This window comes from Bufo gargarizans, chromosome 7 (assembly GCF_014858855.1).
Source record: "Bufo gargarizans isolate SCDJY-AF-19 chromosome 7, ASM1485885v1, whole genome shotgun sequence".
Taxonomy (NCBI): Eukaryota; Metazoa; Chordata; class Amphibia; order Anura; family Bufonidae; genus Bufo; species Bufo gargarizans.
The window spans coordinates 79243674-79260340 of record NC_058086.1 but is presented as its reverse complement, the minus strand read 5'-3'; the positions used below and the strand labels follow the sequence as shown (position 1 = coordinate 79260340).

At 43.1% G+C, this 16667-nt stretch overlaps 1 protein-coding gene across 1 annotated transcript in view; it reads left to right on the top strand.

Moving 5' to 3' along the window:
* FHIT (fragile histidine triad diadenosine triphosphatase) overlaps window positions 1-16667 on the top strand; it is a 147232-nt gene that overhangs the window by 110580 nt on the left and 19985 nt on the right. Inside the window, exon 2 of the mRNA XM_044301577.1 lies at window positions 15643-15731. The gene's annotated coding sequence lies outside the window, so the exon portion shown is untranslated. The remainder of the gene's footprint in view (window positions 1-15642; window positions 15732-16667) is intronic.

Here is a 16667-nt window from a genome sequence, read left to right as displayed (position 1 = left end):
TCCCAATATAGATGGAATTTATCAGGTAATTTCCTGAATAGATGGGGGAGGGAAGGGGGAGGCAGAGATAAAAGGAGTCTTTTGTGGATGTCTTAAATTTAATTCTATTTTAAAAGACTACTTTTTGCTATTATATCTTGTTATATTTTATGAACCACAGGAAAATGTGAATCCATCCTATTTAAAAACGGGTATATCGTGCTGTTATATTTAATAACCTATAATAGCATCTAATGCTGTAATGCTTGATAGAGTATCACTAAAAGATGTACTACAGTGATATCCATCCTCTCTATGATCTATATTCCATGATCTTATTTCTAATCTTCTTATATAAATTTATATTTTTATTTTATTGTATTTCTTATCCTATTTATAGGTTATAAGATGCAGACTACACTGCTAAAAATTACTCTCAATGGTACTGACCAAGATGGTAATTAGCCTTATTTGTTTTCTTTTTTCACTCTTCCTTTTGTTTCTTGTAGTTAAATCTCTTTTAATATATATATATATGTATTTTTTTAGACTAGGTTTCCTTTTTCTATACAAATCTAATTTCATGCTAAATGAATGCTGCGAATGAAAAGCCTTCATTCAGTCCATAGGGGCTCATAGTATTTAATCTGTCAATCCATCTGGCTTCACATTGTAACAGTTTTTTATCTAGATTACCACCTCTCGGTCCCATGGATATCTTTTCTATTCCCCAGAATCTAAGTATCGAACTCTGGTTTCCATGTATATATTTAACATGTCTAGCCAAAAGGAGTGTCTTTATCTGTTTCAATTGTGCTTAGATGCCCTGATGCCCTTTGGCGTCTCAACTCCTGTATAGTCTTACCCACATACAATTTTGGGCATGGACAGGCAGCTATATATATAACTCCTTGTGTTCTACATGTTATTAATTCTCTAATTTCATATTCTTTCTTGTCTCCAGGGTTCATGAATTTCTTGATACGAGGTATGTATTTACAAAAGGAGCAGTTCCCACACGGTGATGATCCTTTGTATCTTTCTCTTTTATCAACAGATTGGATTTTTTCTTCTGCCAGGTGACTATGAACCAACTGGTCCTTGAGATTCGGGCCTCTTCTGTATGTTATGGATGGATATGGGGTAAGGACCATCCCTAGATCTCTATCAGATCGTATTATATGCCAGTATTTTTTGATTATACGGCATATCTCCTCATTATATCCATCGTAGGTTCCAATGCATCTGATGACATCACTTTTTTTCTGAGTTGTTGTTTTCAGCAGTTCTTCTCTGCTCATACTTTTAGCCCTATTAAATGCCTTCTTTAGGGGTCTGGTCGGATAAGCCACTGTAAATCTGAGCTTCCCTACAGCCAATACAAATACAAATCCTATGATAACCTACCCATCATTATCCTCACAACCTTTTTCCTTTGGTTTATCTCAGGGGGGGAACATGGGTCAGAACCAAATGGTCTACCAGCCCCCTGGTATTCCATCCCAGACTCCTATGTCTTTATCTCAGACCAACATGGGCTCGAAGGAGAGAATTCCCCCTATTGCCCCCCTTTTTTTAGGGCAACCAGGGGTCCAATTGAGGGACAAGGAGAAATGGGGGTACAGCAAGTGACCGAATCTTTGATAGAGATGGGTCCAGATGAAAAACAGATCATAAATTTATCTACCCATACGATAACCACCTCACAACAGATACTTTTAAGTAAGGGTCTCACCTTTGCGCCAGTCCCACTGTGCTCCAAAATAAATCTAAAAGGCAGACGGGATAAAGGTATAAGCTGCTACGCAGGCGCATACTCTCCACAAACAGGGATATCCGACCAGACCCCTAAAGAAGGCATTTAATAGGGCTAAAAGTATGAGCAGAGAAGAACTGCTGAAAACAACTCAGAAAAAAAGTGTGAGGAACCTACGATGGATATAATGAGGAGATATGCCGTATAATCAAAAAATACTGGCATATAATACGATCTGATAGAGATCTAGGGATGGTCCTTACCCCATATCCATCCATAACATACAGAAGAGGCCCAAATCTCAAGGACCAGTTGGTTCATAGTCACCTGGCAGAAGAAAAAATCCAATCTGTTGATAAAAGAGAAAGATACAAAGGATCATCACCGTGTGGGAACTGCTCCTTTTGTAAATACATACCTCGTATCAAGAAATTCACGAACCCTGGAGACAAGAAAGAATATGAAATTAGAGAATTAATAACATGTAGAACACAAGGAGTTATATATATAGCTGCCTGTCCATGCCCAAAATTGTATGTGGGTACTATACAGGAGTTGAGACGCCGAAGGGCATCAGGGCATCTAAGCACAATTGAAACAGATAAAGACACCCCTCTGGCTAGACATGTTAAATATATACATGGAAACCAGAGTTCGATACTTAGATTCTGGGTAATAGAAAAGATATCCATGGGACCGAGAGGTGGTAATCTACATAAAAAACTGTTACAATGTGAAGCCAGATGGATTGACAGATTAAATACTATGAGCCCCTATGGACTGAATGAAGGCTTTTCATTCGCAGCATTCATTTAGCATGAAATTATATTTGCATAGAAAAAGGAAACCTAGTCTAAAAAAATACATATATATATTAAAAGAGATTTAAATACAAGAAACAAAAGGAAGAGTGAAAAAAGAAAAAAAAGTAAGGCCAATTACCATCTTGGTCAGTACCATTGAGAGGAATTTTAGCAGTGTAGTCTGCATCATATAACCTATAAATAGGATAAGAAATACAATAAAATAAAAATAAATAAAAATAAAATAGAAATTTATATAAGAAGATTAGAAATAAGATCATGGAATATAGATCATAGAGAGGATGGATATCACTGTAGTACATCTTTTAGTGATACTCTATCAAGCATTACAGCATTAGATGCTAATATATATTTATCAAATATAACAGCATGATATACCTGTTTTTAAATAGGATGGATTCACATTTTCCTGTGGTTCATAAAATATAACAAGATATAATAGCAAAAAGTAGTCTTTTAAAATAGAATTAAATTTAAGACATCCACAAAAGACTCCTTTTATCTCTGCCTCCCCCTTCCCACCCCCATCTATTCAGGAAATTATCTGATAAATTCCATCTATATTGGGAGCTCCCCTATATGAGAATAAATGGGAGAAGAAGTGCTATTTACCTGGAATCCTCCAGATGCAATATGGAGATAAATAAAATATCGTAAAGAACACACTGAAATCATATATTGGAAAATTTAGGAGTGAGGATATAGGGGACATTGGAGCATTTATCTGGGAGAGATTTAGAGATACAGTCGGTGGACACGCAGAGGAGGAACAACCTGTTAGGCTGATTAGAGTGTATATGCGTGCGCCTTGACTCTGAATGTCTAGAGAAGGAGATGAGTGGAAGTCGGGACCTCAGGAATTACTAAGTACGGACGCATGCGCATAGGTACCTTGCCTACGGATCATTTTGAATCTCAGGAACTAAGTCGGTGGGCAAGCGCAGTAGGGATAGACTATGAGAAAGTGATATGGAGTGTAGTGCGCATGTGCCCCGACTTAGTGTCCGTGCGAAGAATCTATCCTGTTTGGACATGCGCTGTAGCTGGAAAAGGCAGACGGGATAAAGGTATAAGCTGCTACGTAGGCGCATACTCTCCACAAACATTTGTGAGTCCTCTGACCAAAAATGGAACCTATTGGTCTAACGATGTGACTATCATGCGATCGCCGGAAATGCATTGGTAAATTGGAAAGGAAAGATCCACCCATATTATATTTAAACACCAACTGATATGGCGATCGTGTTGATAGTAGCTCCATTGCCCCTGAAGACGCCACATCCGTGGTGAAACATGTCGGGGGAGCTGCTAGTTAGGTTTTAAATAGTGCGGTTGTGCTTAGTGTTCGGCTCCCGGTGCACTGCAGACACTGGGCAAGCCGATACAAACAGCAACACTCAATCCATTAAGAGGAACAAAGGGTCAGAGTTATACACACTCCAGCCACTCTGGTGTAGGGCTGACAGAGAGCAGTCATCTCGTCATACCCTTACTAAACCGGAGTAGGGAAATAGATAAGGATAAATCCCTCAGGATAGAGTGGTAGACACATGAAGAAAAGAGACTGCAAATAAAAGCAGTAACTACTGGAAAAGAAAACATTTATTGCTGCAAGCACAAGAGCACTTTAATTTTAAGACACATTTTTTCTTTTCTGTCTTCCCGTATATTTTTAAAGGAACATGAAATAAACGTTATATTTTAAATTAGACCATAAACGGGAATCTATTAGCCGTATGGCTATTTGAACCTTAATAATAGCTACAAGCATTCCCCATGTAATAACTAGGGATGAACGAATCGACTTCTGATTCAGCCTAAATCTATTCGCATAAAACTTCGTTTTTTTTTTTAAATGAACCCTCGCACAGCTTCATAGACATTAAATATAAATAAAAAGTTATGGGAGTCGCGATGTGACAATGAAAAAAAAATATTTAACTAATTAATTTGCAAATATTAAAACAACAAAAATATCATTGTAATCATACTGATCCAGAGAATTACATTAATAGGTCAGTTTTACTGCATAGGGATCCACCATAAAAATGAAACCCATAGAACTGTAGCGGATTTGCATTTTTTATTTTATTTTTTTCTTCTCAATAAATAATTTTTCCAGCCTCCCACTACATTGCATGAAAATATTTAATGGTGCCAGTAGAAAGTGCAACTTGTCCAGCAAAAAAAAAAAAGCCCTAATTAGAATTTTTAGTTTCTGTTACAGCATTCACCATTTATTTTTTATAGTTCTGACTTTTTTTTGCAAGCGGCGATGCCTAATATGTTTATTTTTTATTGTGTATATTTTTTTTATATGTAAAATTGGGAAAGGTTGTGATCTAAAATGTTTTTCTATTTATATATATGACATGCTGTGATGCGACAGTCGCACAAAAATCCACTTTTGGGAGACTGTCGCTGTTGCATGTCACATGTTGCAGTGCAACACCATAGAATATCATAAAAATTGTCGCGGGACACATATAGCAGTGTAGTTGTGACACATGTCGTCCTGCAGCCCTAACCTAAAGCTGACCTACAGCAATGAAGAAAAATGGCTGGGTTGTTATGGAAACCTGGAGTAAAACTGTGTATGTGGAGACTAAGGGCATGTGGTCTTCTATTGGCTGATAAGGAATATGTGACCGTGTGTATGGCAGTTGGGATTTGAAGAAAGAGGCCTGTATTGGCTAATGCAGGTCATTTTTGGGACTATCTCAGGAATGGTACGTCCTAGAGAGCTGAGACCAGTCTAAAACTTTCCTGGACACCTGATGTACCTGTGTTCCAAATTTGGTGAAAATCGGTCAGGTCGTTTGGTCGCACATAAAGAACAGACAGACAGACACTCATTGTGTACCGGCATGTTACCTCCACAGTATTCTTTCCCAGATAGTAAGTAATATGTGTACCAAGTTTTGTAGAAATTGATCGATGAGTTTTTTAGTTACAGAGCAATGTGCGTGTAGCAAAAACAGTTGGAACATACAAACTCATGCTGCTGCTGTGTAGGGGCATATGACCCCCACAAGATTTCTTTCCAGGTAGCAAGGGATGTGTATACAAAGTTTCATTGAAATCGATGGTTGCGTTTTTGAGTGATCGCGGGACATTCATTCATACATACAGTACATACCAAAAGTTTGGACACACCTTCTCATTCAAAGAGTTTTCTTTATTTTCATGACTATGAAAATTGTAGATTCACACTGAAGGCATCAAAACTATGAATTAACACGTGGAATTATATACATAACAAAAACGTGTGAAACAACTGAAAATATGTCATATTCTAGGTTCTTCAAAGTAGCCACCTTTTGCTTTGATTACTGCTTTGCACACTCTTGGCATTCTCTTGATGAGCTTCAAGAGGTAGTCACCTGAAATGGTTTTCACTTCACAGGTGTGCCCTGTCAGTTTAATAAGTGGGATTTCTTGCCTTATAAATGGGGTTGGGACCATCAGTTGCGTTGTGGAGAAGTCAGGTGGATACACAGTTGATAGTCCTACTGAATAGACTGTTAGCTGCTTTTTTCTTGCCATAATACAAATTCTAAGTAAAGAAAAACGAGTGGCCATCATTACTTTAAGAAATGAAGGTCAGTCAGTCCGAAAAATTGGGAAAACTTTGAAAGTGTCCCCAAGTGCAGTCACAAAAACCATCAAGCGCTACAAAGAAACTGGCTCACATGCGGACCGCCCCAGGAAAGGAAGACCAAGGGTCACCTCTGTTGAGGAGGATAAGTTCATCCAAGTCACCAACCTCAGAAATCGCAGGTTAACAGCAGCTCAGATTCAATGCCACACAGAGTTCTAGCAGCAGACACATCTCTAGAACAACTGTTAAGAGGAGACTGTGTGAATCAGGCCTTCATGGTAGAATATCTGCTAGGAAACCACTGCTAAGGACAGGCAACAAGCAGAAGAGACTTGTTTGGGCTAAAGAACACAAGGAATGGACATTAGACCAGTGCAAATCTGTGCTTTGGTCTGATGAGTCCAAATTTGAGATCTTTGGTTCCAACCACCGTGTCTTTGTGCGACGCAGAAAAGGTAAACGGATGGACTCTACATGCCTGGTTCCCACCGTGAAGCATGGAGGAGGAGGTGTGATGGTGTGTGGGTGCTTTGCTGGTGACACTGTTGGGGATTTATTCAAAATTGAAGGCATACTGAACTAGCATGGCTACCACAGCATCTTGCAGCGGCATGCTATTCCATCCGGTTTGCGTTTAGTTGGACCATCATTTATTTTTCAACAGGACAATGACCCCAAACACACCTCCAGGCTGTGTAAGGGCTATTTGACCATGAAGGAGAGTGATGGGGTGCTGTGCCAGATGACCTGGCCTCCACAGTCACCCGACCTGAACCCAATCGAGATGGTTTGCGATGAGCTGGACCGCAGAGTGAAGGCAAAAGGGCCAACAAGTGCTAAGCATCTCTGGGAACTCCAAGACTGTTGGAAGACCATTTCAGGTGACTACCTCTTGAAGCTCATCAAGAGAATGCCAAGAGTGTGCAAAGCAGTAATCAAAGCAAAAGGTGGCTACTTTGAAGAACCTAGAATATGACATATTTTCAGTTGTTTCACACTTTTTTGTTATGTATATAATGTTTTTTGTTATGTATATAATTAACACATGTGTTAATTCATAGTTTTGATGCCTTCAGTGTGAATCTACAATTTTCATAGTCATGAAAATAAAGAAAACTCTTTGAATGAGAAGGTGTGTCCAAACTTTGGTCTGTACTGTACATACATACATAATACATATACTCTATTAGGGTGAATAGGATTTTACACTGTCCCTGCTGCCCAGTGCTTTGTGCACACAGCAGCAGGGGAGGCTTCAGTAGCATCCTGGCTGCCATGTTTTCACTGCTGGGGCTCCAATCAGATGCTGCCACTGCCACCAATGAATACAACAATGGGGGGCACACTGCGCCACCAATGCATATAATTAAAGAGGACCTTTCATCGGTTTAGCCCTAGTATAATTATGGCCTTACCTTTAAAAGAGCGGCCCCCACTGATGCCATGCCACTTTTTTTTTTTTTTTTTGTTCCAAAGACCCATCCCCCATTCGTCCGCTGTTGGCTGCGTTGATTTCGGCGCCTTATATTATAATGAGCCGACTCGGTTATACTTGGTGGAGACTCGCAGTTTCGCTGGGGGCGGTTCTCTTCTCCCTGGCTGTGAGCGCATCGAACCAGAGCGTGTCGCTCTTAGCCAGGGAGAATGAGAAAAAAAAAGCCATTGCATCAGTGGGGGCTGCCCTATAAGGTAAGACCATAATTAGACTAGGGCTAAACTGATGACAGGTCCTCTTTAACATGATTATAATACTGAGGGGGAGGCCACTGCGCCACCAATGCATATGATTAAATCGCGGGCATGCTAGCAGACTTTCCATTGAATTCTTTGGGAGTTTTGTATATAATAGAGTGCTGTACATAGAAATGAATGGAGCAACTGCTCACATGCCTGACTGGCCACCCCGTTCATTTAAGGGGGCTCAATGGGGTACGAATCCCCCTTTCTAATGATGAGTTAGGGTCCCAGTAGTAGGGCTCCTACTGATCTAATAGTTATCCTCTAACCTGTGCATATGGGATAACTTAAAGTGGTATTCCTGTGTTGGACTGAACAGTCACTGGGGCTGCTGGAGAAGCCTGAGGACCAGCCTCCTTCCTAGCAACTACGGACCTAGGATTTTGGAGATTCCCCCCCCCCCCCCCCCCCCTTGTTTGGTTGAACCGGGTGTCCGGGGCACATGGACGGCTGTTGCAGTGAAGCCTGTACCTACAGCCGTTCAGTTTCACAATTTAATACCGGCCTGGGATACACTACGAATGCTAATAGACTATCTCGCCAAACAGAACTGGAAGGGTGACTAACATGGACATCCCCAAGTGGACACGTAGAGGGTCTCACCGGGTCTGCCATCCTTTAACTTGGGGGAGCTATATGACGACATGGTAATCCGTTTGAGTTAAATGTGTATTGGTGTTGGATATGTGTAATTATGTTATACTATTTAACTTGTTATTAAGACCGTTAGCACCCCCTGTTATCTCCCATTGTACTGAGAGAGAGCTCAGTTGTCGATACATACACCAGCAAGTACAACGGCAAATTGAAATTCAGACCATGCAGAAGCATTTAAGGCTATATAACAGAGCAATGACACGGCACAAGGACGAAAACACTAGGGAAATACAAGGGAGAAGGACAAGGGATGTAACCCCTCCGGCTAGCCACTAAGCAAACCATGGCCTCATTGATAATAAAGTTTCAAACCTGTCTGTTGGTTATAGTGGACTGCCCATCACCCACCTGGCGTAGTTAGGAGAGGTTCTGAAATCAGACCATGGCCTCCAGTATTTGATAAAGCTCTACTGATATTGAGCATCTATGGCACTAAGTTCCTACATTCTCATGATCTGATGAAGAGTCTCAACTCAGTCCAGCCTGGTCAGAGGGGTGGTAGATTTCAATGGTCTACAAAGGACCTAGGGAGGTCAAGGGGTATTGTCTGATAGAGGTATAGAAGCTTAGGAAGGGTGTTTAGAACATTCACTCGCCCAAACCACGAAAGGGGTAACTGGTCCTATTTATGGACATCTGACTCAAGCTCCAGTAACATAGGATTATAGTTAACCAAAAAAAACTTGAAGGAGTCAGGGGCAGGTGCAGTGATAGTCTGCCAGCGGAATGGGAAGACCTCTGACAAAGTGAAATGTTTATTGGAATTTGGAGATTTATCTATCTCTGTATTCAGTTCCTAGACTGTTTGCTATATAACCCACTTATTCTGTGATATACACCCCCTCCAGTCCTTCATACACCCCAGGAGTAACAGAGAACCCTCACAGATAATTATATATAAAAATACTTTACTGATAACATAGTGGTGACAAAGCAATAGACATTACTTGAAGATGGAGATACTACAAATGCAACACATTACATAATGTGTATGTATAATGTACAATATACATATCCAGATCCTAATATATACAGTCTACTGAATCTAAACTACTAACCAACTCACGTCCAGTACATGTACAGTGGGGGGGGGGGAAGTATTTGATACAGTATGTGATTTTGCATCTTTTCCCACCTACAAAGAATGAAGAGATCTGTCATTTTTATTATTAAAATAAATAAAATAAAAATCCAGAAAATTATGTATGATTTGTAAAATAATTAATTTCCATTTTATTGCATGAAAAAAGTATTTGATAATCTGTAACAAACTCTATTAGGGCTAGCGTGTAGTTTGTTTGCTTTTCGTCGAACAGACCTTGGTTGCAGTAATTCCCTAGTCCGTTCGGATGAAATTCGGTAAAATCCCTCAGGATAACATGCAGCATCCACAGGAACAGTATAAATCCCACAACGATCAGATACCCAAAAAACAGCCGAAACATGATGAAGAGTAGAAGAAGACTGCCAGAGCTGCCAGATGCAGCTCTTTTTATTACGTGCTCCCATGCAGGGGAGGGACACACACATTATCTTACAGTAGCCAATAAAAACAATGGTTACAGCCCACACAAAATCCTCCCCTCTGCCTGTGATACAATTACCTTGCACAATGGGAAATGTAATTATCACAGGCAGAGAAATACAGCCTGTAAGCATGCTATCCGGCCCAGACCGGTTTTACAGAGCCCTCTATCCTGGAGACAATTGAGACGTAAGTCAATATCTCTCAGGAAAAAGGGAAATCGCCAATACACAGTCAAATCAACGAATAACATTGTACATTTCACAGGCAACCTAATACACATATCTTCACATGGCTCCCCCTAAGTCCATGGGTCGGCAGATCTGCCTAGACCCTGTCGGATTGGCTTGGAGATGTCCGGGGAATGAAAGTTTATAGGTCCAGGTCCGGTTGACGGGACAATCCATCCGCATTCCCATGTTGTTTGCCTGGCCTGCATAATAAAATTGTACGGTTGTAAGGCCAGGCTCCAGCGTAATAGTCTGGGATTGTCCCCTGAGACACGGTTTAACCATACAAGCGGATTGTGGGCTGTCATTAACATAAAGGGGCGACCATACAAATAGGGTTGGAGCTTCTTTAAGGTCCACACCAGCGCTAAGCATTTTTTTTCTTTGTGCTGCTGACCTCCCGGGATAGAAGTTTCCTGCTGAGATACGCCACTGGGTGCTCCAACCCTTCTTCCCCCACCTGGCTTAATACTGCTCCCAGCCCATACATGGAGGCATCTGTGTGGACAAGGAAAGTTTTTTGTTATAGTCTGGCGCTGCCAACACAGGTGCCTGGCTGAGAGCCAGCTTCAATTTCTGGAACGTTTCTGCTCACTCCGGGGACCAAACTACTTGTTTGGGTATGGACTTCTTAGTTAAGTCTGTAAGGGGTTTGGCCAGGGCACTATAATCCGGGACAAACTTCCTATAGTACCCCGCTGTTCCCAGAAAAGCTAGCACCTGGGTCTTGGTACATGGCTGGGGCCAGTTGGCAATAGCCTTGACCTTAGCGGGTTCCGGCCTCTGTCTTCCTGAACCTACTCTGTGCCCTAGGTACTGGACTTCCGCCATACCTACATGGCATTTGTCCGGCTTCAATGTGATTCCGGCTGTCTGAATGCCCTCCAAGACCTAGGCTACGTGCTCCAGATGGGCTTCCCATGTGCGACTATAGATGGCATATCATACAAGTACGCACATGCGAAGTCCTGGAATCCCTCTAGAAGTCTGTCAGCCATCCTCTGAAAAGTGGCCGAGGTGTTCTTCATTCCAAAGGGCATAACCTTAAATTGGTACAGCCCAAATGGAGTGACAAAGGCCGACTTGGGAATGGCTGTAGGTTCCAGAGGGATTTGCCAATATCCTTTGCACAGGTCTAAAGTAGTGAGATAATGTCCCCCAGCCATCCTATCCAATAGCTCATCTATCCTAGGCATAGGGTAAGCGTCAGTGACGGTCCGGTCATTAAGCTTCCGGTAATCAATACAGAAGTGAGTCGTACCGTCTCGCTTCGGTACTAAAACTACCGGAGAAGCCCAAGGACTCTGGGATGGTTCAATTACACCTAGCTTAAGCATCTCCTGTAACTCAGCCCACATGCTCTCTCTAACGGCTACGGGGATACGGTATGGTTGTTGTCTGAGGGGGGTGTCTCCCTGGGTTTCCACACGATAAACCGCAGCAGAGGTGTATCCCGGTAGGGTAGAAAACATATATTTCCGTATCCCTGAAGCAACTGAGAAACCTCCTTTCTCTCTTGGGGTTAGGGCCTCGCCTAACTGGACTTGGTCTATTGTACTGGGACCGGCTGCGAGCAAGTCCGGTTAAGGGTAAGCCCTCACTATCCTCACAGGCCGGTGCGCAAACTCCCGCTATATCTCCCTGACGTTCAAAATACGGTTTTAGCATGTTCTCATGAAAGACTTTCCTTATCCTTTCATCTGAACATTTACTGACTATATAGGTGGTGTCACTTAACTTTTCTACCACCTTGAAGCGGCCCTGCCAAGCGGCCTGAAGCTTATCTTTCTTAAAAAAAAATTCAGCACTAGTACCTTCTGGCCTATGCTAAAGGTTCTATCTCGGCTACCCCTATCGTACCATCTCTTCTGCCGTTTCTGAGCCGCCCGCAGGTGCTCCATCACAGATTCTGTGAGGATCTGCAAGCGGTTCCTAAACTCCAGAACATACTGTACGACTGGGGATCCTTCCTCTCCTGTGTTGCCCTCCCAATGTCCCCTCATAAGGTCCAGGGGTCCCCTGACTTTTCTTCCGTAAAGAAGTTTGAAGGTGGAGAACCCAGTGGACGCCTGGGGGGACTTCTCAGTAGGCAAATAGGAGATGGGGTAAGAACCTTTCCCAGTGTGGATTGGACGCCGCAAACGTTCTGAGCATCTGTTTAAGGGTGCTATTGAACCGTTCACAGAGTCCATTCGTCTGGGGGTGGTAAGGCGCGCTAAATAGGGGCTTTACGCTGCAACGTTCCCATAACTGTTGGGTTAACATGGCTGTGAACTGAGTCCCCCTGTCGGACAAGATTTCCTTAGGAAATCCTACTCTAGTAAAGATCTTGACTAGGGCCTCCGCCACTGTTTCTGCCTCGACATTGGACAGCGCCACAGCCTCCGGGTACCTAGTAGCAAAATCTACTAGGGTGAGGATGTAGCGCTTTCCAGAAGTATTGGGTTTACTGAGGGGTCCTACTAAATCTACCGCTACCCTACTAAAAGGTTCCTCAATAATGGGGAGCGGGTGAAGCTGTGCCCTCTGGCGATCTCTCCTTCCTGTCCTCCTGACATACCTCACACGTTCTACAATACCTTTTCACGTCCTGAGATATTCTTGGCCAAAAGAAAGTCTGAGTCGGTCTTTGGTTTTAGTAACCCCTAAATGACCGGCTAACGGGATATCATGGCTTAGCTTGAGTAACTCTGCCCTGAATTTCCTGGGTACCACTAGTTGCTTTTTGACTATCTAGGTTTCTCCACTCCTGGCCCCCTGGGTTGACCTGTATAACAGCCCCTTTTCCCAAGTAAATTGCTCTGCGCCCCCCTCCTCTGCGACCTGTTCTGCCCTCCTCCTATAACCTGCTAACGTGGGATATTCCCTCTGAGATAGCTCAAACCCTGCCGGGGTGTCCCAGAATGGAATGGGTCGTGGGGAGGGGATAAGGGGTCCTACCTGAGGTTCCTCCGGGTGCGCAGATTCTCTCCTCTGAGCTTGTGCTCGGGTGGTAACTCTCCGCAGCTGACTGATTGTTTAAGTGGGACGTGAGACACAACACATCGTTGCCCAAAAGTACTTGAGCTGGCAAAGTTTGCATGATGCCCACCTCCAAATGTTTGCTCCCCATACCCCAGTTGAGCAGGACTTTAGTGGTGGGGAGTTTATGGATGGCTCCACCTGCAACTCGAACTGCCACAGTACGGTTAGTGTGGCTTGTGCCCTGATCTTGTGAGGTTGGATCAGCGTGATGGTGGCCTCCGTGTCTCTCAGGGATTCGGACTCCATTCCGTCCACGGTGACCCACTGTCGGTGATGGTTGCGGTTGTCCTCAATGGTTTGTGCTGTATTCGCCTCGTACAACGTGGTCCACTGTTCTTCATGATGCTCGGGAGTAGTGTCTTGTTGGTAGCAGTGTGCACTGCCACAGTAAGGTGGTGGTGTTGCGGATCCCCCTCGGCTGCAGTTGGGGCAATGCTGCTTTGTGTCCAGGCTGGTTACATCCATGACAAAGCCTGGGTGCATATCTGGGAGCTGGTGGGTTTTGATACGGAGCCAGCCTGGGGGCATGAGTGTAAGAGGGTGCTGGAACAAATGGCTTGGGATTTACTCACCTCACTCGGCTCCGCTCTTCTGGTGTCTTGGTACTCATCCTCCAGTTTAGCTGCCTCTTCTATAGTTTTGGGTTTCTTGTCCCGTATCCAGTGTCTAACCTCCTTGTCCAGGTTATTATAAAATTGTTCAAGCGTCATTAGTTGAACTGCATCCTCTAGAGTTGTAGCTTGACATCCCTGCATCCAATTTTGTGCCACCCTGTGTAGTCTGAACGCCCATTCGGTAAAGGAGTCTTTTCCGGTTTTCTTTAATTCCCAGAATTTTTTTCCGGTATGCTTCCGGTGTTACTGCAAACCGAGCCAACAGTATCTCCTTTACCTTACTATAGTTCTCACTGTCCACTGTAGGTACGGCTCTGTAGGCTTCTGCGGCTCTTCCTGAGAGTTTGCTACCAAGTACCGCCACCCAAAATTCTTCTTCCATATTTTCCAACCCACATTGTCTCTCAAAATCCTGCAAAAATCTATCAATATCACTTCTGTATCCCCAAAGGATTTCAAGGCTGCATAATTTACCTTCCGTGAGCGGCTCTCTGTACCTCCAGGGGAATGTAACACGCCTCCTTGTAAAGATCCTGTTCTGGATGCCTGCGCCAAGTGAGCCCTGTTGGTATCATTTATGATTTGAATCATTGCCTCCGGTGCAGGATTTGGCCCCAACAGGCTGATGAATAATCTTAGTTTCCTCTCCAACTCACTGTGCTCTGCGTCTGCTCCTTCCAATCTGCTGGCTCTGTCACTCTGCCTCAATTCGGCAGTTATTGTAGCTCTTTTTTTTTTGTTGCTGGCTGCTATACCTCGAGCTTCCAATAGATCGTTCAGTGTGGTTCTTTTCAATTGTTCGTATTGCTGAGCCATTCACTTTTCCTCTGGTTCGGGACATCCATTCGGGAACCGAAATCCCTCCGCTTGCCACCAAATGTAACGAACTCTATTAGGGGTAGCATGTAGTTTGTTTGCTTTTCGTCTAACAGACCTTGGTTGCAATAATTCCCTAGTCCGTTCAGATGAAATTCGGTAAAATCCTTCAGGATAACATGCAGCATCCACAGGAACAGTATATAAATCCCACAACGATCACAGATGCCCAAAAACCAGCCGAAACACGATGAAGGGTAGAAGAAGACTGCCTGAGCTGCCAAATGCAGCTCTTTTTATTACGTGTTCCAATGCAGGGGAGGGACACACACATTATCTTACAGTAGCCAATAAAATAATGGTTACAGCCCACACAAAATCCTCCCCTCTGCCTGTGATACAATTACCTTGCACAATGGGAAATGTATTATCACAGGCAGAGAGTTTTTACACATATATTATAACTTTAAAACTAAACATCACATTCACATAAAAATTACATATTCACAAGCAATCCATTCAGGGGAACAACATATAAAAAAATGGCAGGAATCAGACCAGGGGTTCTGAAGTCAGTAAAAGTATTTTGGGGGCCTGGCTGTAAGCATGCTATCCGGCCCAGACCGGTTTTGCAGAGCCCTCTATCCTGGAGACGATTGAGACGCAAGTCATTTATCTCTCAGGACAAAGGGAAATTGCCAATACACAGTCAAATCAACGAATAACATTGTACATTTCACAGGCAACCTAATAGACATATCTTCACACCTACCAACCAGAAATAATTCTCTCTCGCAGACCTGTTAGTTTTTCTTTAAGAAGCCCTCCAACTCTGCACTCATTACTTGTATTAATTGTACCTGTTTGAACTTGTTACAGATAAGACACCTGTCCACACAATCACACTCCAACCTCTCCATCTTGGCCAAGAACAAAGGGCTTTCTAAGGACAACAGAGAAGCAGCTAGGTGAGAAGGCAACAACTGTTAGCGCAATTATTAGAAAATGGAAATAACATAAGATGACTATCAAAATTCTTTGGCCTGGGGTAATATTGACCATTACAAATTTTATGGACATTGACATTAAAATTACTCAGTGCCACTCCTGGAGGATACTGGGGAGACTTTTATTCTAGGTGAAGGGATGAAAATCAGAAGGTCATCAGCAAAGAGGGACAACTTGTGCACCATCCCACCCATCTAAAGACCCTGTATAGAGGGATTATGTCTTGGAGCACTGACCAGAATCATCATCCCGTTCCCTATGGGAAATTAAGTAGACAAGGATCCATTGACTAATTTCGGCCGAGGTGTTAGGATGCAGGAGTGGATCATGGTATTCTATCATAACACCCAATCCCAACTTGCATAGAATAGCTTCCAGGAATCTCCAACTAACTCTATCAAACGCCTTTTGGCATCCGCTGTCAATAAGCATAGTGGTGAATTGGAAAGTTTAGCTGCAGAGGTGAGACATAATTTTGATGAGTTGTCCCTAGCCTTGCGGCCAGGTACAAACCCCACTTGTTACAAATTAATTAAACCGGGCATGAATGACTAAAGACGTAGGTCTGTTATCTTGACATACAGTTTAACAGCATTACTTAAGGGGAGATTTGCGGTAATTCCCACAAAAGGAAGGATCCTTCCCTGACTTAGGAATCACCGTTGTGTGAGCTCCCAAGGACTTTGGAGGGAAGGGACACCCCCTGGAGATGCCATTAAAAGCCTTGAGTACAAACTGAGATGAGGCCTAAAAGCTCATAAAACCTTGGGGGTATAGCCATCAGGGCATGGGTTATTTCATACTTTTAGACCCTTAATCGCTTCCTCTAGTTCAGCTGCATAACAATCCCCACCAAGTGTAACCGAAGCGGGTTCTGGAATCTTTGCTAGATAATG